This window comes from Schistocerca americana, chromosome 10 (genome assembly GCF_021461395.2).
Source record: "Schistocerca americana isolate TAMUIC-IGC-003095 chromosome 10, iqSchAmer2.1, whole genome shotgun sequence".
Taxonomy (NCBI): domain Eukaryota; kingdom Metazoa; phylum Arthropoda; class Insecta; order Orthoptera; family Acrididae; genus Schistocerca; species Schistocerca americana.
Window position 1 is genome coordinate 34,608,069 of NC_060128.1, and position 24,678 is coordinate 34,632,746.

Sequence of the window (24,678 nt, forward strand, 5' to 3'; positions counted from 1 at the left end):
GTACCTTTCGTATTAAATTCGGATGCAAACTCTGTGTTTCATCGTCAATTAGAAGGTCCAAGGGATACAGTATACCTGAAGTGAAGCATCGGAATGTAAAACTGGACTCACAGGAGAGGTTCAAATCATAGAAAGTGAGAGTGTCAGTCCTCTTGTACTTAAGTCGGCATTGTGCTTTTTGAATTTAATTCCGATGCAATTTCTGTGTTTCATCGTCAATAAGAAGCTGCAAAATATACAGTAAACCTGAAGTGAAGCATCGGAATCTAAAACTGGACTCACACGAGAGGTTCAAATCATAGAAAGTGAAAGTGTTAGTCCTCTTCTACTTAGGTCGGCACTGTGCCTTTTGAATTTAGTTCCGATGCAATTTCTGTGTTTCATCGTCAATAAGAACGTCAAAGGTATATAGTAAACCTGAAGTGAAGCATCGGAATCTAGAACTGGACTCACAGGAGATGTTCAAATCACAGAAAGTGAGAGTGTCAGTCCTCTTGTACTTAAGCCACCATTGTGATTTTTGTATTAATTTCGGTTGCAATTTCTGTGTTTCATCGTCAATAAGAAGGTCCAAGGGATACAGTAAACCTGAAGTGAAGCATCGGAATCTAAAACTGGACTCACAGGAGAGGTTCAAATCATAGAAAGTTAGAGTGTCAGTCCTCTTGTACTTAAGTCGGCATGTGCCTTTTGAATTTAATTCCGATGCAATATCTGTGTTTCATCGTCAATAGGAAGGTCCAAGGGATACAGTAACCCTGAAGTGAAGCATCGGAATGTAAAACTGGACTCACAGGAGAGGTTCAAATCATAGAAAGTGAGAGTGTCAGTCCTCTTGTATTTAAGTCGGCATTGTGCCTTTTGAATTTAATTCCGATGCAATTTCTGTGTTTCATCGTCAATAAGAAGGAGCAAGGTATACAGTAAACCTGAAGTGAAGCATCGGAATCTAAAACTGGACTCACAGGATAGGTTCAAATCATAGAAAGTGAGAGTGTTAGTCGTCATCGACTTAGGACGGCACTGTGATTTTTGAATTTAATTCCGATGCAATTTCTGTGTTTCATCGTCATTAAGAACGTCCAAGGGATACAGTAAACCTGAAGTGAAGCATCGGAATCTGAAACTGGACTCACAGGAGATTTTAAAATCATAGAAAGTGAGAGTGTCAGTTATCTTGTACTTAAGTCGGCAATGTGCCCTTTGTATTAATTTCGGATGCAATTTCTGTGTTTCATCGTCAATAAGAAGGTCCAAGGGATACAGTAAACCTGAAGTGAAGCATCGGAATCGAAAACTGGACTCACAGGAGAGGTTCAAATCATAGAAAGTTAGAGTGTCAGTCCTCTAGTACTTAAGTCGGCATTGGGCCTTTTGTATTAAATTCAGGTGCAAACTCTGTGTTTCATCGTCAATAAGAAGGTCCAAGGGATACAGTAAACCTGAAGTGAAGCATCGGTATCTAAAACTGGACTCACAGGAGAGGTTCAAATCACAGAAAGTTAGAATGTCATTCCTCATGTACTTAAGTCGGCATTGTGCCTTGTGTATTGAATTCGGATGCAATTTGTGTGTTTCATCGTCAATAAGAAGGTGCAAGGTATACAGTAAACCTGAAGAGAAGCATCGGAATCTAAAACTGGACTTACAGTAGAGGTTCAAATCATAGCAAGTGAGAGTATCAGTCCTCTTGTACATAAGTCGCCCTTGTGCCTTTTGTATTAAATTCGGATGCAATTTCTGTGTTACATCGTCAATAAGAAGGTCCAAGGGATACAGTAAATCTGAAGTGAAGCATCGGAATCTGAAACTGGACTCACAGGAGATGTTCAAATCATAGAAAGTGAGAGTGTCAGTCCTCTTGTACTTAAGTCGCCATTGTGATTTTTGCATTAAATTCGGATGCAATTTCTGTGTTTCATCATCAATAAGAAGGTCCAAGGGATACAGTAAACCTGAAGTAAGGCGTCGGAATCTAAAACTGGACTCACTGGAGAGGTTCAAATCATAGAAAGTTAGAGTGTCAGTCCTCTTGTACTTAAGTCGGCATTGCACCTTTTGTATTAAATTCGGGTGCAAACTCTGTGTTTCATCGTCAATTAGAAGGTCCAGAGGGATACAGTAAACCTGAAGCGAAGCATCGGAATCTAAAACTGGACTCACAGGAGAGGTTCAAATCCTAGAAAGTGAGAGTGTCAGTCCTCTTGTACTTAAGTCGGAATTGTGCATTTTGAATTTATTTCCGATGCAATTTCCGTGTTTCATCGTCAATAAGAAGGTGCAAGGTATACAGTAAACCTGAAGTGAAGCATCGGAATCTAAATCTGACCTCACAGGAGAAGTTCGAATCATGGAAAGTGAGAGTGTCAGTGCTCTTGTACTTAAGTCGGCATTGTGCCATCTGTATTAAATTCGGATGCAATTTCTGTGTTTCATCGTCAATAAGAAGGTCCAAGGGATACAGTAAACCTGAAGTGAAGCATCGGAATCTAAAACTGGACTCACAGGAGATGTTCAAATCATAGAAAGTTAGAGTGTCAGTCCTCTTGTACTTATGTCGGCATTGTGCCTTTTGAATATAATTCCGATGCTTTTTCTGTGTTTCATTGTCAATAAGAAGGTCCAAGGGATACAGTAAACCTGAAGTGAAGCATCGGAATATAAAACTGAACTCACAGGAGAGGTTCAAATCATAGAAAGTGAGAGTGTCATGCCTCTTATACTTAAGTCGACATTGTGCCATTTGTATTAAATTCGGATGCAATTTCTGTGTTTCATCGTCAATAAGAAGGTCCCAGGGATACAGTAAACCTGAAGTGAAGCATCGGAATCTAAAACTGGACTCACAGGAGAGGTTCAAATTATAGAAAGTGAGAGTGTCAGTCCTCTTGTACCTAAGTCGCCATTGTGCCTTTTGTATTAATTTCGGATGCAATTTCTGCGTTTCATCGTCAATAAGAAGGTCCAAGGGATACAGTAAACCTGAAGTGAAGCATCGGAATCCAAAACTGGGCTCAAAGGAGACGTTCAAATCAAAGAATGTTAGAGTGTCAGTCCTCTTGTACTTAAGTCGGCATTGTGCCTTTTGTATTAAATTCGGATGCAAACTCTGTATTTCGTCGTCAGTAAGAAGGTCCAAGGGATACAGTAAACCTGAAGTGAAGCATCGGAATCTAAAACTGGACTCACAGGAGAGGTTCAAATCAGAGAAAGTGAGAGTGTCAGTCCTCTTATACTTAAGTCGGGATTGTGCCTTTTGAATTTAATTCCGATGCAATTTCTTTTTTTCATCGTCAATACGATGGTGCAAGGTATACAGTAAACCTGAAGTGAAGCGTCGGAATCTAAATCTGACCTCACAGGAGAAGTTCGAATCATGGAAAGTGAGAGTGTCAGTGCTCTTGTACTTAAGCCGCCATTGTGCCATTTGTATTAAATTCGGATGCAATTTCTGTGTTTCATCGCACATAAGATGGTCCAAGGGATACAGTAAACCTGAAGTGAAGCATCGGAATCTGAAACTGGACTCACAGGAGAGGTTCAAATCATAGAAAGTGAGAGTGTCAGTCCTCTTGTACTTAAGACGCCATTGTGCCTTTTGTATTAAATTCGGTTGCAATTTCTGTGTCTCATCGTCAATAAGAAGGTCCAAGGGATACAGTAAACCTGAAGTGAAGCATCGGAATCCAAAACTGGACTCACAGGAGAGGTTCAAATCATAGAAAGTTAGAGTGTCAGTCCTCTTGTACTTAAGTCGGCATTGTGCCTTTTGTATTACATTCGGATGCAAACTCGGTCTTTCGTCGTCAATAAGAAGGTCCGAGGGATACAGTAAACCTGAAGTGAAGCATCGGAATCTAAAACTGGACTCACAGGAGAGGGTCAAATCATAGAAAGTTAGAGTGTCAGTCCTCTTGTACTTAAGTCGGCATTGTGCCATTTGAATTTAATTCCGATGCAATTTCTGTGTTTCATCGTCAATAAAAAGGTCCAAGGGATACAGTAAACCTGAAGTGAAGCATCGGAATCTAAAACTGGACTCACAGGAGAGGTTCAAATCATAGAAAGTGAGAGTGTCAGTCCTCTTTTGCTTAAGTCGGCATTGTGCGTTTTGAATTTAATTCCGATGCAATTTCTATGTTTCATCATCAATAAAAAGGTCCAAGGGATACAGTAAACCTGAAGTGAAGCATCGGAATCTAAAACTGGACTCACAGGAGATGTTCAAATCATAGGAAGTGAGAGTGTCACTCCTCTTGTACTTAAGTCGCCATTGTGATTTTGGTATTAAATTCGGATGCAATTTCTGTTTTTCATCGTCAATAAGAAGGTCCAAGGGATACAGTAAAAATGAAGTGAAGCATCGGAATCGAAAACTGGACTCACAGGAGAGGTTCAAATCATAGAAAATTAAAGTGTCAGTCCTCTAGTACTTAAGTCGGCATTGAGGGTTTTGTATTAAATTCAGGTGCAAACTCTGTGTTTCATCGTCAATAAGAAGGTCCAAGGGATACAGTAAACCTGATGTGAAGCATCGTTATCTAAAACTGGACTCACAGGAGAGGTTCAAATCACAGAAAGTTAGAATGTCATTCCTCTTGTACTTAAGTCGGCATTGTGCCTTGTGTATTGAATTCGGATGCAATTTCTGTGTTTCATCGTCAATAAGAAGGTCCAAGGGATACAGAAAACCTGAAGTGAAGCATCGGAATCTAAAACTGGACTCACAGGAGAGGTTCAAATCATAGCAAGTGAGAGTATCAGTCCTCTTGTACATAAGTCGCCCTTGTGCCTTTTGTATTAAATTCGGATGCAATTTCTGTGTTTCATCGTCAATAAGAAGGTCCAAGGGATACAGTAAATCTGAAGTGAAGCATCGGAATCTGAAACTGGACTCACAGGAGATGTTCAAATCATAGAAAGTCAGAGTGTCAGTCCTCTTGTTCTTAAGTCGTCATTGTGATTTTTGTATTCAATTCGGATGCAATTTCTTCGTTTCATCGTCAATAAGAAGGTCCAAGGGTTTCAGTAAACCTGAAGTGAGGCATCGGAATCTAAAACTGGACTCACTGGAGAGGTTCAAATCATAGAAAGTTAGAGTGTCAGTCCTCCTGTACTTAAGTCGGCATTGTACCTTTTGTATTAATTTCGGGTGCAAACTCTGTGTTTCATCGTCAATTAGAAGGTCCAGAGGGATACAGTAAACCTGAAGCGAAGCATCGGAATCTAAAACTGGACTCACAGGAGATGTTCAAATCATAGAAAGTGAGATTGTCGGTCCTCTTGTACTAAAGTCGCCATTGTGATTTTTGTATTAAATTCGGATGCAATTTCTGTGTTTCATCGTCAATAAGAAGGTCCAAGGGATACAGTAAACCTGAAGTGAAGCATCGGAATCTAAAACTGGACTCACAGGAGAGGTGCCAATCATAGAAAGTTAGAGTGTCAGTCCTCTTGTACTTAAGTCGGCATTGTACCTTTCGTATTAAATTCGGATGCAAACTCTGTGTTTCATCGTCAATTAGAAGGTCCAAGGGATACAGTAAACCTGAAGTGAAGCATCGGAATGTAAAACTGGACTCACAGGAGAGGTTCAAATCATAGAAAGTGAGAGTGACAGTCCTCTTGTACTTAAGTCGGCATTGTGCCTTTTGAATTTAATTCCGATGCAATTTCTGTGTTTCATCGTCAATAAGAAGCTGCAAAATATACAGTAAACCTGAAGTGAAGCATCGGAATCTAAAACTGGACTCACACGAGAGGTTCAAATCATAGAAAGTGAAAGTGTTAGTCCTCTTCTACTTAGGTCGGCACTGTGCCTTTGAATTTAGTTCCGATGCAATTTCTGTGTTTCATCGTCAATAAGAACGTCAAAGGGATATAGTAAACCTGAAGTGAAGCATCGGAATCTAGAACTGGACTCACAGGAGATGTTCAAATCATAGAAAGTGAGAGTGTCAGTCCTCTTGTACTTAAGCCACCATTGTGATTTTTGTATTAATTTCGGTTGCAATTTCTGTTTTTCATCGTCAATAAGAAGGTCCAAGGGGTACAGTAAACCTGAAGTGAAGCATCGGAATCTAAAACTGGACTCACAGGAGAGGTTCAAATCATAGAAAGTTAGAGTGTCAGTCCTCTTGTACTTAAGTCGGCATGTGCCTTTTGAATTTAATTCCGATGCAATATCTGTGTTTCATCGTCAATGATAAGGTCCAAGGGATACAGTAACCCTGAAGTGAAGCATCGGAATGTAAAACTGGACTCACAGGAGAGGTTCAAATCATAGAAAGTGAGAGTGTCAGTCCTCTTGTACTTAAGTCGGCATTGTGCCTTTTGAATTTAATTCCGATGCAATTTCTGTGTTTCATCGTCAATAAGAAGGAGCAAGGTATACAGTAAACCTGAAGTGAAGCATCGGAATCTAAAACTGGACTCACAGGATAGGTTCAAATCATAGAAAGTGAGAGTGTTAGTCGTCATCGACTTAGGTCGGCACTGTGATTTTTGAATTTAATTCCGATGCAATTTCTGTGTTTCATCGTAATTAAGAACGTCCAAGGGATACAGTAAACCTGAAGTGAAGCATCGGAATCTGAAACTGGACTCACAGGAGATTTTAAAATCATAGAAAGTGAGAGTGTCAGTCCTCTTGTACTTAAGTCGGCAATGTGCCCTTTGTATTAATTTCGGATGCAATTTCTGTGTTTCATGGTCAATAAGAAGGTCCAAGGGATACAGTAAACCTGAATTGAAGCATCGGAATCGAAAACTGGACTCACAGGAGAGGTTCAAATCATAGAAAGTTAGAGTGTCAGTCCTCTAGTACTTAAGTCGGCATTGGGCCTTTTGTATTAAATTCAGGTGCAAACTCTGTGTTTCATCGTCAATAAGAAGGTCCAACGGATACAGTAAACCTGAAGTGAAGCATCGGTATCTAAAACTGGACTCACAGGAGAGGTTCAAATCACAGAAAGTTAGAATGTCATTCCTCTTGTACTTAAGTCGGCATTGTGCCTTGTGTATTGAATTCGGATGCAATTTGTGTGTTTCATCGTCAATAAGAAGGTGCAAGGTATACAGTAAACCTGAAGAGAAGCATCGGAATCTAAAACTGGACTCACAGTAGAGGTTCAAATCATAGCAAGTGAGAGTATCAGTCCTCTTGTACATAAGTCGCCCTTGTGCCTTTTGTATTAAATACGGATGCAATTTCTGTGTTACATCGTCAATAAGAAGGTCCAAGGGATACAGTAAATCTGAAGTGAAGCATCGGAATCTGAAACTGGACTCACAGGAGATGTTCAAATCATAGAAAGTGAGAGTGTCAGTCCTCTTGTACTTAAGTCGCCATTGTGATTTTTGTATGAAATTCGGATGCAATTTCTGTGTTTCATCATCAATAAGAAGGTCCAAGGGATACAGTAAACCTGAAGTAAGGCGTCGGAATCTAAAACTGGACTCACTGGAGAGGTTCAAATCATAGAAAGTTAGAGTGTCAGTCCTCTTGTACTTAAGTCGGCATTGCACCTTTTGTATTAAAATCGGGTGCAAACTCTGTGTTTCATCGTCAATTAGAAGGTCCAGAGGGATACAGTAAACCTGAAGCGAAGCATCGGAATCTAAAACTGGACTCACAGGAGAGGTTCAAATCCGAGAAAGTGAGAGTGTCAGTCCTCTTGTACTTAAGTCGGAATTGTGCATTTTGAATTTATTTCCGATGCAATTTCCGTGTTTCATCGTCAATAAGAAGGTGCAAGGTATACAGTAAACCTGAAGTGAAGCATCGGAATCTAAATCTGACCTCACAGGAGAAGTTCGAATCATGGAAAGTGAGAGTGTCAGTGCTCTTGTACTTAAGTCGGCATTGTGCCATCTGTATTAAATTCGGATGCAATTTCTGTGTTTCATCGTCAATAAGAAGGTCCAAGGGATACAGTAAACCTGAAGTGAAGCATCGGAATCTAAAACTGGACTCACAGGAGATGTTCAAATCATAGAGAGTTAGAGTGTCAGTCCTCTTGTACTTATGTCGGCATTGTGCCTTTTGAATATAATTCCGATGCTTTTTCTGTGTTTCATTGTCAATAAGAAGGTCCAAGGGATACAGTAAACCTGAAGTGAAGCATCGGAATATAAAACTGGACTCACAGGAGAGGTTCAAATCATAGAAAGAGAGAGTGTCATGCCTCTTATACTTGAGTCGACATTGTGCCATTTGTATTAAATTCGGATGCAATTTCTGTGTTTCATCGTCAATAAGAAGGTCCCAGGGATACAGTAAACCTGAAGTGAAGCATCGGAATCTAAAACTGGACTCACAGGAGAGGTTCAAATTATAGAAAGTGAGAGTGTCAGTCCTCTTGTACCTAAGTCGCCATTGTGCCTTTTGTATTAATTTCGGATGCAATTTCTGCGTTTCATCGTCAATAAGAAGGTCCAAGGGATACAGTAAACCTGAAGTGAAGCATCGGAATCCAAAACTGGGCTCAAAGGAGACGTTCAAATCAAAGAATGTTAGAGTGTCAGTCCTCTTGTACTTAAGTCGGCATTGTGCCTTTTGTATTAAATTCGGATGCAAACTCTGTATTTCGTCGTCAGTAAGAAGGTCCAAGGGATACAGTAAACCTGAAGTGAAGCATCGGAATCTAAAACTGGACTCACAGGAGAGGTTCAAATAAGAGAAAGTGAGAGTGTCAGTCCTCTTATACTTAAGTCGGGATTGTGCCTTTTGAATTTAATTCCGATGCAATTTCTTTTTTTCATCGTCAATACGATGGTGCAAGGTATACAGTAAACCTGAAGTGAAGCGTCGGAATCTAAATCTGACCTCACAGGAGAAGTTCGAATCATGGAAAGTGAGAGTGTCAGTGCTCTTGTACTTAAGCCGCCATTGTGCCATTTGTATTAAATTCGGATGCAATTTCTGTGTTTCATCGCAAATAAGATGGTCCAAGGGATACAGTAAACCTGAAGTGAAGCATCGGAATCTGAAACTGGACTACCAGGAGAGGTTCAAATCATAGAAAGTGAGAGTGTCAGTCCTCTTGTACTTAAGACGCCATTGTGCCTTTTGTATTAAATTCGGTTGCAATTTCTGTGTCTCATCGTCAATAAGAAGGTCCAAGGGATACAGTAAACCTGAAGTGAAGCATCGGAATCCAAAACTGGACTCACGGGAGAGGTTCAAATCATAGAAAGTTAGAGTGTCAGTCCTCTTGTACTTAAGTCGGCATTGTGCCTTTTGTATTACATTCGGATGCAAACTCGGTCTTTCGTCGTCAATAAGAAGGTCCGAGGGATACAGTAAACCTGAAGTGAAGCATCGGAATCTAAAACTGGACTCACAGGAGAGGGTCAAATCATAGAAAGTTAGAGTGTCAGTCCTCTTGTACTTAAGTCGGCATTGTGCCATTTGAATTTAATTCCGATGCAATTTCTGTGTTTCATCGTCAATAAAAAGGTCCAAGGGATACAGTAAACCTGAAGTGAAGCATCGGAATCTAAAACTGGACTCACAGGAGAGGTTCAAATCATAGAAAGTGAGAGTGTCAGTCCTCTTTTGCTTAAGTCGGCATTGTGCGTTTTGAATTTAATTCCGATGCAATTTCTGTGTTTCATCGTCAATAAAAAGGTCCAAGGGATACAGTAAACCTGAAGTGAAGCATCGGAATCTAAAACTGGACTCACAGGAGATGTTCAAATCATAGGAAGTGAGAGTGTCACTCCTCTTGTACTTAAGTCGCCATTGTGATTTTGGTATTAAATTCGGATGCAATTTCTGTTTTTCATCGTCAATAAGAAGGTCCAAGGGATACAGTAAAAATGAAGTGAAGCATCGGAATCGAAAACTGGACTCACAGGAGAGGTTCAAATCATAGAAAATTAAAGTGTCAGTCCTCTAGTACTTAAGTCGGCATTGAGCCTTTTGTATTAAATTCAGGTGCAAACTCTGTGTTTCATCGTCAATAAGAAGGTCCAAGGGATACAGTAAACCTGATGTGAAGCATCGTTATCTAAAACTGGACTCACAGGAGAGGTTCAAATCACAGAAAGTTAGAATGTCATTCCTCTTGTACTTAAGTCGGCATTGTGCCTTGTGTATTGAATTCGGATGCAATTTCTGTGTTTCATCGTCAATAAGAAGGTCCAAGGGATACAGAAAACCTGAAATAAGCATCGGAATCTAAAACTGGACTCACAGGAGAGGTTCAAATCATAGCAAGTGAGAGTATCAGTCCTCTTGTACATAAGTCGCCCTTGTGCCTTTTGTATTAAATTCGGATGCAATTTCTGTGTTTCATCGTCAATAAGAAGGTCCAAGGGATACAGTAAATCTGAAGTGAAGCATCGGAATCTGAAACTGGACTCACAGGAGATGTTCAAATCATAGAAAGTCAGAGTGTCAGTCCTCTTGTACTTAAGTCGTCATTGTGATTTTTGTATTCAATTCGGATGCAATTTCTTTGTTTCATCGTCAATAAGAAGGTCCAAGGGTTTCAGTAAACCTGAAGTGAGGCATCGGAATCTAAAACTGGACTCACTGGAGAGGTTCAAATCATAGAAAGTTAGAGTGTCAGTCCTCCTGTACTTAAGTCGGCATTGTACCTTTTGTATTAATTTCGGGTGCAAACTCTGTGTTTCATCGTCAATTAGAAGGTCCAGAGGGATACAGTAAACCTGAAGCGAAGCATCGGAATCTAAAACTGGACTCACAGGAGAGGTTCAAATCATAGCAAGTGAGAGTGTCAGTCCTCTTGTACTTAAGTCGGAATTGTGCCTTTTGAATTTATTTCCGATGCAATTTCTGTGTTTCATCGTCAATAAGAAGGTGCAAGGTATACAGTAAATCTGAAGTGAAGCATCGGAATCTAAATCTGACCACACAGGAGAAGTTCGAATCATGGAAAGTGGGAGTGTCAGTGCTCTTGTACTTAAGTCGGCATTGTGCCATTTGTATTAAATTCGGATGCAATTTCTGTGTTTCATCGTCAATAAGAAGGTCCAAGGGATACAGTAAACCTGAAGTGAAGCATCGGAATCTAAAACTGGACTCACAGGAGATGTTCAAATCATAGAAAGTTAGAGTGTCAGTCCTCTTGTACTTATGTCGGCATTGTGCCTTTTGAATATAATTCCGATGTTTTTTCTGTGTTTCATTGTCAATAAGAAGGTCCAAGGGATACAGTAAACCTGAAGTGAAGCATCGGAATCTAAAACTGGACTCACAGGAGAGGTTCAAATCATAGAAAGTGAGAGTGTCAGTCCTCTTGTACCTAAGTCGCCATTGTGCCTTTTGTATTAAATTCGGATGCAATTTCTGTCTTTCATCGTCAATAAGAAGGTCCAAGGGATACAGTAAACCTGAAGTGAAGCATCGGAATCCAAAACTGGACTCACAGGAGACGTACAAATCATAGAATGTTAGAGTGTCAGTCCTCTTGTACTTAAGTCGGCTTTGTGCCTTTTGTATTAAATTCGGATGCAAACTCTGTGTTTCGTCGTCAATAAGAAGGTCCAAGGATACAGTAAACCTGAAGTGAAGCATCGGAATCTAAAACTGGACTCACAGGTGAGGTTCAAATCAGAGAAAGTGAGAGTGTCAGTCCTCTTATACTTAAGTCGGATTTGTGCCTTTTGAATTTAATTCCGATGCAATTTCCATGTTTCATCGTCAATACGATGGTGCAAGGTATACAGTAAACCTGAAGTGAAGCATCGGAATCTAAATCTGACCTCACAGGAGAAGTTCGAATCATGGAAAGTGAGAGTGTCAGTGCTCTTGTACTTAAGCCGGCATTGTGCCATTTGTATTAAATTCGGATGCAATTTCTGTGTTTCATCGCAAATAAGAAGGTCCAAGGGATACAGGAAAACCTGAAGTGAAGCATCGGAATCTAAAACTGGACTCACAGGAGAGGTTCAAATCATAGAAAGTTAGAATGTCAGTCCTCTTATACTTTAGTCGGCATTGTGCATTGCGTATTAAATACGGATGCAATTTCTGTGTTTGATCGTCAACAAGAAGGTGCAAGGTATACAGTAAACCTGAAGTGAAGCATCGGAATCCAAAACTGGACTCACAGGAGAGGTTCATATCATAGAAAGTGAGAGTGTCAGTCCTCTTATACTTAAGTCGACATTGTGCTATTTGTATTAATTTGGGATGCAATTTCTGTGTTTCATCGTCAATAAGAAGGTCCAAGGGATACAGGAAACCTGAAGTGAAGCATCGGAATCTAAAACTGGACTCACAGGAGAGGTTCAAATCATAGAAAGTGAGAGTGTCAGTCCTCTTGTACTTAAGACGCTTTGTGCCTTTTGTATTAAATCCGGTTGCAATTTCTGTGTTTCATCGTCAAAAAGAAGGTCCAAGGGATACAGTAAACCTGAAGTGAAGCATCGGAATCCAAAACTAGACTCACAGGAGAGGTTCAAATCATAGAAAGTTAGAGTGTCAGTCCTCTTGTACTTAAGTCGGCATTGTGCCTTTTGTATTAAATTCGGATGCAAACTCTGTGTTTCGTCGTCAATAAGAAGGTCCGAGGGATACAGTAAACCTGAAGTGAAGCATCGGAATCTAAAACTGGACTCACAGGAGAAATTCAAATCATAGATAGTGAGAGTGTCAGTCCTCTTTTGCTTAAGTCGGCATTGTGCCTTTTGTATTAAATTCGGTTGCAATTTCTGTGTTTCATCGTCAATAAGAAGGTGCAAGGTATACAGTAAACCTGAAGTGAAGCATCGGAATCTAAAACTGGACTCACAGGAGAGGTTCAAATCATAGAAACTTAGAGTGTCAGTTCTCTTGTACTTAAATCGGCATTGTGCCTTTTGTTTTAAATTCGGATGCAAACTCTGTGTTTCATCGTCAATAAGAAGAGTCAAGGGATACAGTTAACCTGAAGTGAAGCATCGGAATCTAAAACTAGGCTCACAGTAGAGGTTCAAATCAAAGAAAGTGAGAGTGTCAGTCCCCTTGTACTTAAGTCGGCATTGTGCCGTTTGTATTAAATTCGGATGCAATTTCTGTGTTTCATCGTCAATAAGAAGGTCCAAGGTATACAGTAAACCTGAAGTGAAGCATCGGAATGTAAAACTCGACTCACAGGAGAGGTTCAAATCATAGAAAGTGAGAGTGTTAGTCCTCTTCTACTTAGGTCGGCACTGTGCCTTTTGAATTTAATTCCGATGCAATTTCTGTGTTTCATCGTCAATAAGAACGTCCAAGGGATACAGTAAACCAGAAGTGAAGCATCGGAATCTAAAACTGGACTCACAGGAGAGGTTCGAATCATAGAAAGTGAGAGTGTCAGTCCTCTTGTACTTAAGTCGGCATTGTGCCATTTGTATTAAATTCGGATGCAATTTCTGTTTTTATCGTCAATAAGAAGGTCCAAGGGATACAGTAAACCTGAAGTGAAGCATCGGAATCTAAAACTAGACTCACAGGGGAGGTTCAAATAATAGAAAGTGAGAGTATCAGTCCTCTTGTACTTAAGTCGACATTGTGCCTTTTGTATTAAATTCGGATGCAATTTCTGTTTTTATCGTCAATAAGAAGGTCCAAGGGATACAGTAAACCTGAAGTAAAGGATCGGAATCTAAAACTGGAATCACAGGAGAGGTTCAAATCATAAAAAGTTAGAGTGTCTGTCCTCTTGTACTTAAGTCGGCATTGTGCCTTTTGAATTTACTTCCGATGCTATTTCTGTGTTTCATCGTCAATAAGAAGGTCCAAGGGATACAGTAAACCTGAAGTGAAGCATCGGAATCTAAAACTGGACTCACAGGAGAAGTTCAAATCATAGAAAGTGAGATTGTCAGTCCTCTTGTACTAAAGTCGCCATTGTGATTTTTGTATTAACTTCGGATGCAATTTCTGTGTTTCATCGTCAGTAAGAAGGTCCAAGGGATACAGTAAACCTGAAGTGAAGCATCGGAATCTAAAACTAGACTCACAGGGGAGGTTCAAATAATAGAAAGTGAGAGTATCAGTCCTCTTGTACTTAAGTCGACATTGTGCCTTTTGTATTAAATTCGGATGCAATTTCTGTTTTTATCGTCAATAAGAAGGTCCAAGGGATACAGTAAACCTGAAGTAAAGGATCGGAATCTAAAACTGGAATCACAGGAGAGGTTCAAATCATAAAAAGTTAGAGTGTCTGTCCTCTTGTACTTAAGTCGGCATTGTGCCTTTTGAATTTACTTCCGATGCTATTTCTGTGTTTCATCGTCAATAAGAAGGTCCAAGGGATACAGTAAACCTGAAGTGAAGCATCGGAATCCAGTACTGGACTCACAGGAGAAATTCAAATCATAGATAGTGAGAGTGTCAGTCCTCTTGTACTTATGTCGCAATTGTGCCATTTGTATTAAATTCGGATGCAATTTCTGTGTTTCGTCGTCAATAAGAAGGTCCAAGGGATACAGTAAACCTGAAGTGAAGCAACGGAATTTAAAACTGGACTCATAGGGGAGGTTCAAATCATAGAAAGTGAGAGTGTCAGTCCTCTTGTACTTAAGTCGACATTGTGCCTTTTGTATTAAATTCGGATGCTATTTCTGTGTTTCATTGTCAATAAGAAGGTCCAAGGAATACAGTAAACCTGAGTGAAGCATCGGAACGTAAAACTGGACTCACAGGAGAGATTCAAATCATAGAAAGTGAGAGTGTTAGTCCTCTTCTACTTAGGTCGGCACTGTGCCTTTTGAATTTAATTCCGATGCAATTACTGTGTTTCATCGTCAATAAGAACGTCCAAGGGATACAGTAAACCTGAAGTGAGGCATCGGAATCTAAAACTGGACTTACAGGAGAGGTTCGAATCATAGAAAGTGAGAGTGTCAGTCCTCTTGTACTTAAGTCGGCATTGTGCCATTTGTATTAATTCGGATGCAATTTCTGTGTTTCATTGTCAATAAGAAGGTCCAAGGGATACAGTAAACCTGAGGTGAAGCATTGGAATCTAAACCTGGACTCACAGGAGTGGTTCAAATCATAGAAAGTGAGAGTGTCTGTCCTCTTGTACTTAAGTCACCATTGTGATTTTTGTATTAATTTCGGATGCAATTTCTGTGTTTCATCGTCAATAAGAAGGTCCAAGGGATACAGTAAACCTGAAGTGAAGCATCGGAATCTAAAACTGGACTCACAGGAGAGGTGCAAATCACAGAAAGTGAGAGTGTCAGTCCTCTTGTACTTAGGTCGCCATTGTGCCTTTTGTATTAAATTCAGATGCAATTACTGGGTTTCATCACCAATTAGAAGGTCCAAGGGATACAGTAAACCTGAAGTAAAGCATCGGAATCTAAAACTGGACTCACAGGAGAGGTTGAAATCATAGAAAGTTAGAGTGTCAGTCCTCTTGTACTTAAGTCGGCATTGTGCCTTTTGTATTAAATTCGGATGCACACTCTATGTTTCATCGTCAATAAGAAGGTCCAAGGGATACAGTAAACCTGAAGTGAAGCATCGGAATCTAAAACTGGACTCACAGGAGAGGTTCAAAACATAGAAAGTTAGAGTGTCAGTCCCCTTGTACTTAAGCCGGCATTGTGCCTTTTGAATTTAATTCCGATGCTATTTCTATGTTTCATTGTCAATAAGAAGGTCCAAGGGATACCGTGAACCTGAAGTGAAGCATCGGAATCTAAAACTGGACTCACAGGAGAGCTTCAAATCATAGAAAGTGAGAGTGTCAGTCCTCTTTTAAATAAGTCGGCATTGTGCATTTTAAATTTAATTCCGATGCAATATCTGTGTTTCATCGTAAATACGAAGGTCCAAGGGATACAGTAAACCTGAAGTGAAGCATCGGAATCTAAAACTGGACTCACAAGGGAGGTTCAAATCATAGAAAGTGAGAGTGTCAGTCCTCTTCTACTTAAGTCGGCATTGTGCCTTTTGTATTAAATTCGGATGCAATTTCTGTTTTCATCGTCAATAAGAAGGTCCAAGGGATACAGTTAACCTGAAGTGAAGCATCAGAATCTAAAACTGGACTCACAGGAAAGGCTCAAATCACAGAAAGTGAAAGTGTCAGTCCTCTTGTACCTAAGTCGGCATTGTGGCATTTGTATTAAATTCGGATGCAATTTCTGTGTTTCATTGTCAATAAGAAGGTCCAAGGGAATGAGTAAACCTGAAGTGAAGCATCGGAATCTAAAACTGGACTCACAGGAAAAGTTCAAATCATAGACAGTGAGAGTATCAGTGCTCTTTTACTTAAGTCGGCATTGTGCGTTTGAATTTAATTCCGATGCAATTTCTGTGTTTCATCGTCAATAAGATGGTCCAAGGGAAACAGAAACCTGAAGTGAAGCATCGGAATCTAAAACTGGACTCACAGAAGAGGTTCAAATCATAGAAAGTGAGAGTGTCAGTCCTCTTGTACTTAAGTCGGCATTGTGATATTTGTATTAAATTCGGGTGCAATTTCTGTGTTTCATTCTCAATAAGAAGGTCCAAGCGATACAGTAAACCTGAAGTGAAGCATCGGAATCAAAAACTGGACTCACAGGAGAGATTCAAATCATAGAAAGTTAGAGTGTCAGTCCTCTTGTACTTAAGTCGGCATTGTGCCTTTTGTATTAAATTCCGATGCAATTTCTATGTTTCATCGTGAATAAGAAGGTGCAAGGTATACAGTAAACCTGAAGTGAAGCATCGGAATCTAAAACCGGACTCACAGGAGAGGTTCAAATCATAGAAAGTAAAGGTGTCAGTCCTCTTGTACTTAAGTCGGCATTGTGCCATTTGTATTTAATTCGGGTGCAATTTCTGTGTGTCATCGTCAATAAGAAGGTCCAAGGGATACAGTAAACCTGAAGTGAAGCATCGGAATCTAAAACTGGACTCACAGGAAAGGTTCAAATCATAGAAAGTGAGAGTGTCAGTCCTCTTGTACTTAAGTCAGCATTGTGGCATTTGTATTAAATTCGGATGCAATTGCTGTGCTTCATTGTCAATAAGAAAGACCAAGGGATACAGTAAACCTGAAGTGAAGCATCGGAATCTGAAACTGGACTCACAGGAGAGATTTTAATCATATAAAGTGAGAGTGTCAGTCCTCTTTTACTTAAGTCGGCATTGTGCATTTTGAATTTAATTCCGATGCATTTTTTGTGTTTCATCGTCAATAAGAAGGTCCAAGGGATACAGCAAACCTGAAGTGAAGCATCGGAATCGAAAACTCGACTCGCAGGAGAGGTTCAAATCAGAGAAAGTGAGAGTGTCAGTCCTCTTGTGCTTAAGTCGGCATTGTGCCATTTGTATTAAATTCGGATGCAACTTCTGTGTTTCATCGTCAATAAGAAGGTGCAAGGTATACAGGAAACCTGAAGAGAAGCATCGGAATCTAAAACTGGACACACACGAGAGGTTCAAGTCATTGAAAGTGAGAGTGTCAGTCCTCTTGTACTTAAGCCGCCATTGTGCTTTTTGCATTAAGTTCGGATGCAATTTCTGTGTTCCATCGTCAATAAGATGGTCCAAGGGATACAGTAAACCTGAAGCGAAGCTTTGGAATCTCAAACTGGACTCACAGGAGAGGATCAAATCATAGAAAATGAAAGTGTCAGTCCTCTTTTAGTTAAGTCGGCATTGTGCCTTTTCAATTTCATTCCGATGCAATTTCTGTGATTCATCGTCAATAAGAAGGTCCAAGGGATACACTAAACCTGAAGTGAAGCATCGGAATCTAAAACTGGACTCACAGGAGAGGTTCAAATCATAGAAAGTGAGAGTGTCGGTCCTCTTGTACTTAAGTCGGCATTGTGCCATTTGTATTAAATTCGGATGCAATTTCTGTGTTTCATCGTCAATAAGAACGTCCAAGGGATACAGTAAACATGTAGTGAAGCATCGGAATCTAAAACTGGACTCACAGGAGAGATTCAAATCATAGATAGTTAGAGTGTCACTCCTCTTGTACTTAAGTCGGTATTGTGCCTCTTTTATTAAATTCAGATGCAATTTATGTGTTTCATCGTCAATAAGAAGGTCCAAGGAATACAAAAAACCTGAAGTGAAGCATCGGAATCTAAAGCTGGACTCACAGGAGTGGTTCAAATCATAGAAAGTTAGAGTGTCAGTCCTCTTTTACTTAAGTCAGCATTGTGCCTTTTGTATTAAATTCCGATGCAATTTCTATGTTTCATCGTAAATAAGAAGGTGCAAGGTATACAGTAAACCTGAAGTGAAGCATCGTAGTCCAAAACCGGACTCACAGGAGAGGTTCAAATCATAGAAAGTGAGAGTGTCAGTCCTCTTGTACTTAAGTCGGCATTGTGCCATTTGTATTAAATTCGGATGTAATTTCTGTGTTTCATCGTCAATAAGTAGGTCCAAGGGATACAGTAAACCTGAAGTGAAGCATCGGAATCTAAAACTGGTCTCACAGGAGAGGTTCAAATCATAGAAAGTGAGAGTGTCAGTCCTCTTGTACTTAAGTCGGCATTGTGCCATTTGTATTAAATTCGGATGCAATTTCTGTGTTTCATCTTCAATAAGAAGGTCCAAGGGATACAGTAAACCTGAAGTGAAGCATCGGAATCTAAAACTGGACTGACAGGAGAGGTTCCAATCATAGAAAGTGAGAGTGTCAGTCCTGTTGTACTTAAGTCGGCTTTGTGCCTTTTGTATTAAATTCGGATGCAATTTCTGTGATTCTTCGTTAATAAGAAGGTCGAAGGGATACAGTAAACCTGAAGTGAAGCATCAGAATCTAAAACTGGACTCACAGGAGGGGTTCAAATCATAGAGAGTTAGAGTGTCAGTCCTCTTGTACTTAAGTCGGCATTGTGCCTTTTGAAATTAATTCCGACGTAATTTCTGTGTTTCATCGTCAATAAGGAGGTACAAGGTATACAGTTAACCTGAAGTGAAGCATCAGAATGTAAAACTGGACTCACAGGAAAGGTTCAAATCACAGAAAGTGAAAGTGTCAGTCCTCTTGTACTTAAGTCGGCATTGTGGCATTTGTATTAAATTCGGATGCAATTTCTGTGTTTCATCGTCAATAAGAACGTCCAAGGGATACAGTAAACCTGAAGTGAAGCATCGGAATCAAAAACTGGACTCACAGGAGAGATTCAAATCATAGAAAGTTAGAGTGTCAGTCCTCTTGTACTTAAGTCAGCATTGTGCCTTTTATATTAAATTCGGATGCAAACTCTGTGTTTCATCGTCAATAAGAAGGTCGAAGGGATACAGTAAACCTGAAGTGAAGCATCGGAATCTAAAACCGGACTCACAGGAGAGGTTCAAATCATAGAAAGTTTGAGTGTCAGTCCTGTTGTACTTAAGTCGGCATTGTGCCTTTTGAATTTAATTCCGATGCAATTTCTGTGTTTCATCGTCAATAAGATGGTCCAAGGGATACAGTAAACCTGAAGCGAAGCTTCGGAATCTAAAACTGGACTCACAGGAGAGGTTCAAATCATAGAAAATGAGAGTGTCAGTCCTCTTTTACTTAAGTCGGCATTGTGCCTTTTCAATTTAATTCCGATGCAATTTCTGTGATTCATCGTCAATAAGAACGTGCAAGGGATACAGTAAACCCGAAGTGAAGCATCGGAATCTAAAACTGGACTCACAGGAGAGATTCAAATCGTAGGTAGTTAGAGTGTCACTCCTCTTGTACTTAAGTCGGTATTGTGCCTTTTTTATTAAATTCGGTTGCAATTTCTGTGTTTCATCGTCAATAAGAAGGTGCAAGGTATACAGTAAACCTGAAGTGAAGCATCGGAATCTAAAACTGGACTCACAGGAGAGGTTCAAATCATAGAAACTTAGAGTGTCAGTTCTCTTGTACTTAAATCGGCATTGTGCCTTTTGTTTTAAATTCGGATGCAAACTCTGTGTTTCATCGTCAATAAGAAGAGTCAAGGGATACAGTAAACCTGAAGTGAAGCATCGGAATCTAAAACTAGGCTCACAGTAGAGATTCAAATCGAAGAAAGTGAGAGTGTCAGTCCTCTTGTACTTAAGTCGGCATTGTGCCATTTGTATTATATTCGAATGCAATTTCTGTGTTGCATCGCCAATAAGTAGGTCCAAGGGATACAGTAAACCTGAAGTGAAGCATCGGAATCTAAAACTGGACTCACAGGAGAGGTTCAAATCATAGAAAGTGAGAGTGTCAGTCCTATTGTACTTAAGTCGGCATTGTGCCATTTGTATTAAATTCGGATGCAATTTCTGTGTCTCATTTTCAATAAGAAGGTCCAAGGGATACAGTAAACCTGAAGTGAAGCATCGGAATCTAAAACTGGACTCACAGGAGAGGTTCCGATCATAGAAAGTGAGAGTGTCAGTCCTGTTGTACTTAAGTCGGCTTTGTGCCTTTTGTATTAAATTCGGATGCAATTTCTGTGATTCTTCGTTAATAAGAAGGTTTAAGGGATACAGTAAACCTGAAGTGAAGCATCAGAATCTAAAACTGGACTCACAGGAGAGGTTCAAATCATAGAGAGTTAGAGTGTCACTCCTCTTGTACCAAGTCGGTATTGTGCCATTTGTATTAAATTCGGATGCAATTTCTATGTTTCATCGTCATTAAGAAGGTCCAAGTGATACAGTAAACCTGAGTGAAGCATCGGAATCTAAAACTGGACTTACAGGTGAGGTTCAAATCATAGAAAGTTTGAGTGTCAGTCCTCTTGTACTTATGTCGGCATTGTGCCTTTTGAAATTAACTCCGATGCAATTTCTGTGTTTCATCGTCAATAAGAAGGTGCAAAGTATACAGTAAACCTGAAGTGAAGCATCGGAATCTGAAACTGGACTCACAGGAATGGTTCAAATCATAGTAAGTGAGAGTGTCAGTCCTCTTGTACTTGAGTCGCCATTGTGCTTTTTGTATTAAATTCGGATGAAGTATCTGTGTTTCATCGTCAATAAGAAGGTCCAAGGGTTACAGTAAACCTGAAGTGAAGCATCGGAATCTAAAACTGGACTCACAGGAGAGGTTCAAATCATAGAAAATTATAATGTCAGTCCTCTTGTCCTTAAGTCGGCATTGTGCCTTTTGTATTAAATTCGGATGCATACTCTGTGTTTCATCTTCAATAATAAGGTCCAAGGGATACAGTATACTTGAAGTGAAGCATCGGTATCTAAAACTGGACTCACAGGAGAGGATCAAATCGTAGAATGTTATAGTGTCAGTCCTCTTGTACTTAAGTCGGCATTGTGAATTTTGAATTTAATTCAGATGCAATTTCTGCGTTTCATCGTCAATAAGAAGGTCCAAGGGATCCAGTAAACCTGAAGTTAAGCATCCGAATCTAAAAATGGACTCACAGGAGAGGTTCAAATCATAGAAACTTAGAGTGTCAGTCCTCTTTTACTTAAGTCGGCATTGTGCGTTTTGAATTTAATTCCGATGCAATTTCTGTGTTTCATCGACAATAAGAAGGTCCAAGGGATACAGTAAACCTGAAGTGAAGCATCGGAATCTAAAACTGGACCCACAGGAGAGGTTCAAATCATATAAAGTGAGAGTGTCAGTCCTCTTGTACTTAAGTCGGCATTGTGCCATTTGTATTAAATTCGGGTGCAATTTCTGTGTTTCATCATCAATAAGAAGGTCCAAGGGATACAGTAAACCTGAAGTGAAGCATCGGAATCAAAAACTGGACTCACAAGAGAGATTCAAATCATAGAAAGGTAGAGTGTCACTCCTCTTGTACTTGAGTCGGTATTGTGCCTTTTGTATTAAATTCGCGTGCAATTTCTGTGTTTCATTGTCAATAAGAAGGTCCATGGGATACAGTGAACCTAAAGTGAAGCATCTTAATCTAAAACTGGACTCACAGGAGAGTTCAAATCATAGAAAGTTAGAATGTCAGTCCTCTTTTACTTAAGTCGGCATTGTGCCATTTGTATTAAATTCGGATTCAATTTCTGTGTTTCATCGTCAATAAGAAGGTGCAAGGTATACAGTAAACCTGAAGTGAAGCATCGGAAACTAAAACTGGACTTACAGGAGAGGTTCAAATCATAGAAAGTGAGAGTGTCAGTACTCTTGTACTTGAGCCGGCATTGTAGCATTTGTATTAAATTCGGATGCAATTTCTGTGATTCATCGTCAATAAGAAGGTCCAAGCGATACAGTAAACCTGAACTAAAGCATCGGATCTAAAACTGGACTCACAGGAGAGGTTCAAATCAGAGGATGTGAGAGTGTCAGTCCTCTTGTACTTAAGTCGACATTGTGCCATTTGTATTAAATTCGGATGCAATTTCTGTGTTTCATCTTCAATAAGAAAGTCCAAGGGATACAGTAAACCTGAAGTGAAGCATCGGAATCTAAAACTGGACTCACAGGAGAGGTTCCAATCACAGAAAGTGAGAGTGTCAGTCCTCTTGTACTTATGTCGGCTTTGTGCTTTTTGTATTAATTTCGGATTCAATTTCTGTGATTCTTCGTTAATAAGAGGGTTTAAGGGATACAGTAAACCTGAAGTTAAGCATCAGAATCTAAAACTGGACTCACAGGAGAAGTTCAAATCATAGAGAGTTAGAGTGTCACTCCTCTTGTACCAAGTTGGCATTGTGCCGTTTGTATTAAATTCGGATGCAATTTCTGTGTTTCATCGTCAATAAGAAGGTCCAAGGGATACAGTAAACCTGAAGAGAAGCATCGGAATCTAAAACTGGACTCACAGGAGAGGTTCAAATCATAGTAAGTTAGAGTGTCAGTCCTCTTGTACTTAAGTCGGTATTGTGCCTTTTGAAATTAATTCCGATGCAATTTCTGTGTTTCATCGTCAATAAGAAGGTACAAGGTATACAGTTAACCTGAAGTGAAGCATCGGAATCTGAAACTGGACTCACGGGAAAGGTTCAAATCATAGAAAGTGAGAGTGTCAGTCCTCTTGTACTTAAGTCGCCATTGTGCCTTTTGTATTAAATTCGGATGCAGTATCTGTGTTTCGTCGTCAATAAGAAGGTCCAAGGGATACAGTAAACCTGAAGTGAAGCATCGGAATCTAAAACTGGACTCACAGGAGAGGTTCAAATCATAGAAAGTTAGAGTGTCAGTCCTCTTGTACTTAAGTCGGCATTGTGCCTTTTGTATTAAATTCGGATGCATACTCTGTGTTTCATCTTCAATAAGAAGAACCAAGGGATACAGTAAACCTGAAGTGAAGCATCGGAATCTAAAACTGGACTCACAGGCGAGGATCAAATCATAGAATGTTAGAGCGTCAGTCCTCTTGTACTTAAGTCGGCATAGTTATTTTTGAATTTAATTCAGATGCAATTTCTGTGTTTCATCGTCAATAAGAAGGTCCAAGGGATGCAGTAAACCTGAAGTTAAGCATCGGAATCTAAAACTGGACTCACAGGAGAGGTTCAAATCATAGAAAGTTAGAGTGTCAGTCCTCTTGTACTTATGTCGGCATTGTGCCATTTGTATTAAATTCGGGTGCAATTTCTGTGTTTCATCATGAATAAGAAGGTACAAGGGATACAGTAAACCTGAAGTGAAGCATCGGAATCAAAAACTGGACTCAAAGGAGAGATTCAAATCATAGAAAGTTAGAATGCAACTCCTCTTGTACTTCAGACGGTATTGTGCCTATTGTTGAAATTCGGGTGCAATTTCTGTGTTTCATCGTCAATAAGGTGGTCCAAGGGATACAGTGAACCTAAAGTGAAGCATCGGAATCTAAAACTGGACTCACAGGAGAGATTCAAATCATAGAAAGGTAGAGTGTCAGTCCTCTTGTACTTAAGTCGGCATTGTGCCATTTGTATTAAATTCGGGTGCAATTTCTGTGTTTCTCGTCAATAAGAATGTCCAAGGGATACAGTAAACCTGAAGTGAAGCATCGGAATCTAAAACTGGACTCACAGGAGAGGTTCGAATCATAGAAAGTGAGAGTGTCAGTCCTCTTGTACTTAAGTCGGCATTGTGCCATTTGTATTAAATTCGGGTGCAATTTCTGTGTTTCTCGTCAATAAGAATGTCCAAGGGATACAGTAAACCTGAAGTGAAGCATCGGAATCTAAAACTGGACTCACAGGAGAGGTTCGAATCATAGAAAGTGAGAGTGTCAGTCCTCTTTTACTTAAGTCGGCATTGTGCGTTTTGAATTTAATTCCGATGCAATTTCTGTGTTTCATCGTCAATAAGAAGGTCCAAGGGATACAGTAAACCTGAAGTGAAGCATCGGAATCTAAAACTGGACCCACAGGGGAGGTTCAAATCATATAAAGTGAGAGTGTCAGTCCTCTTGTACTTAAGTCGGCGTTGTGCCATTTGTATTAAATTCGGGTGCAATTTCTGTGTTTCATCATCAATAAGAAGGTCCAAGGGATACAGTAAACCTGAAGTGAAGCATCGGAATCAAAAACTGGACTCACAAGAGAGATTCAAATCATAGAAAGGTAGAGTGTCAGTCCTCTTGCACTTAAGTCGGCATTGTGCCATTTGTATTAAATTCGGGTGCAATTTCTGTGTTTCTCGTCAATAAGAATGTCCAAGGGATACAGTAAACCTGAAGTGAAGCATCGGAATCTAAAACTGGACTCACAGGAGAAGTTCGAATCATAGAAAGTGAGAGTGTCAGTCCTCTTTTACTTAAGTCGGCATTGTGCCTTTTGAATTTAATTCCGATGCAATTTCTGTGTTTCATCGTCAATAAGAAGGTCCATGGGATACAGTG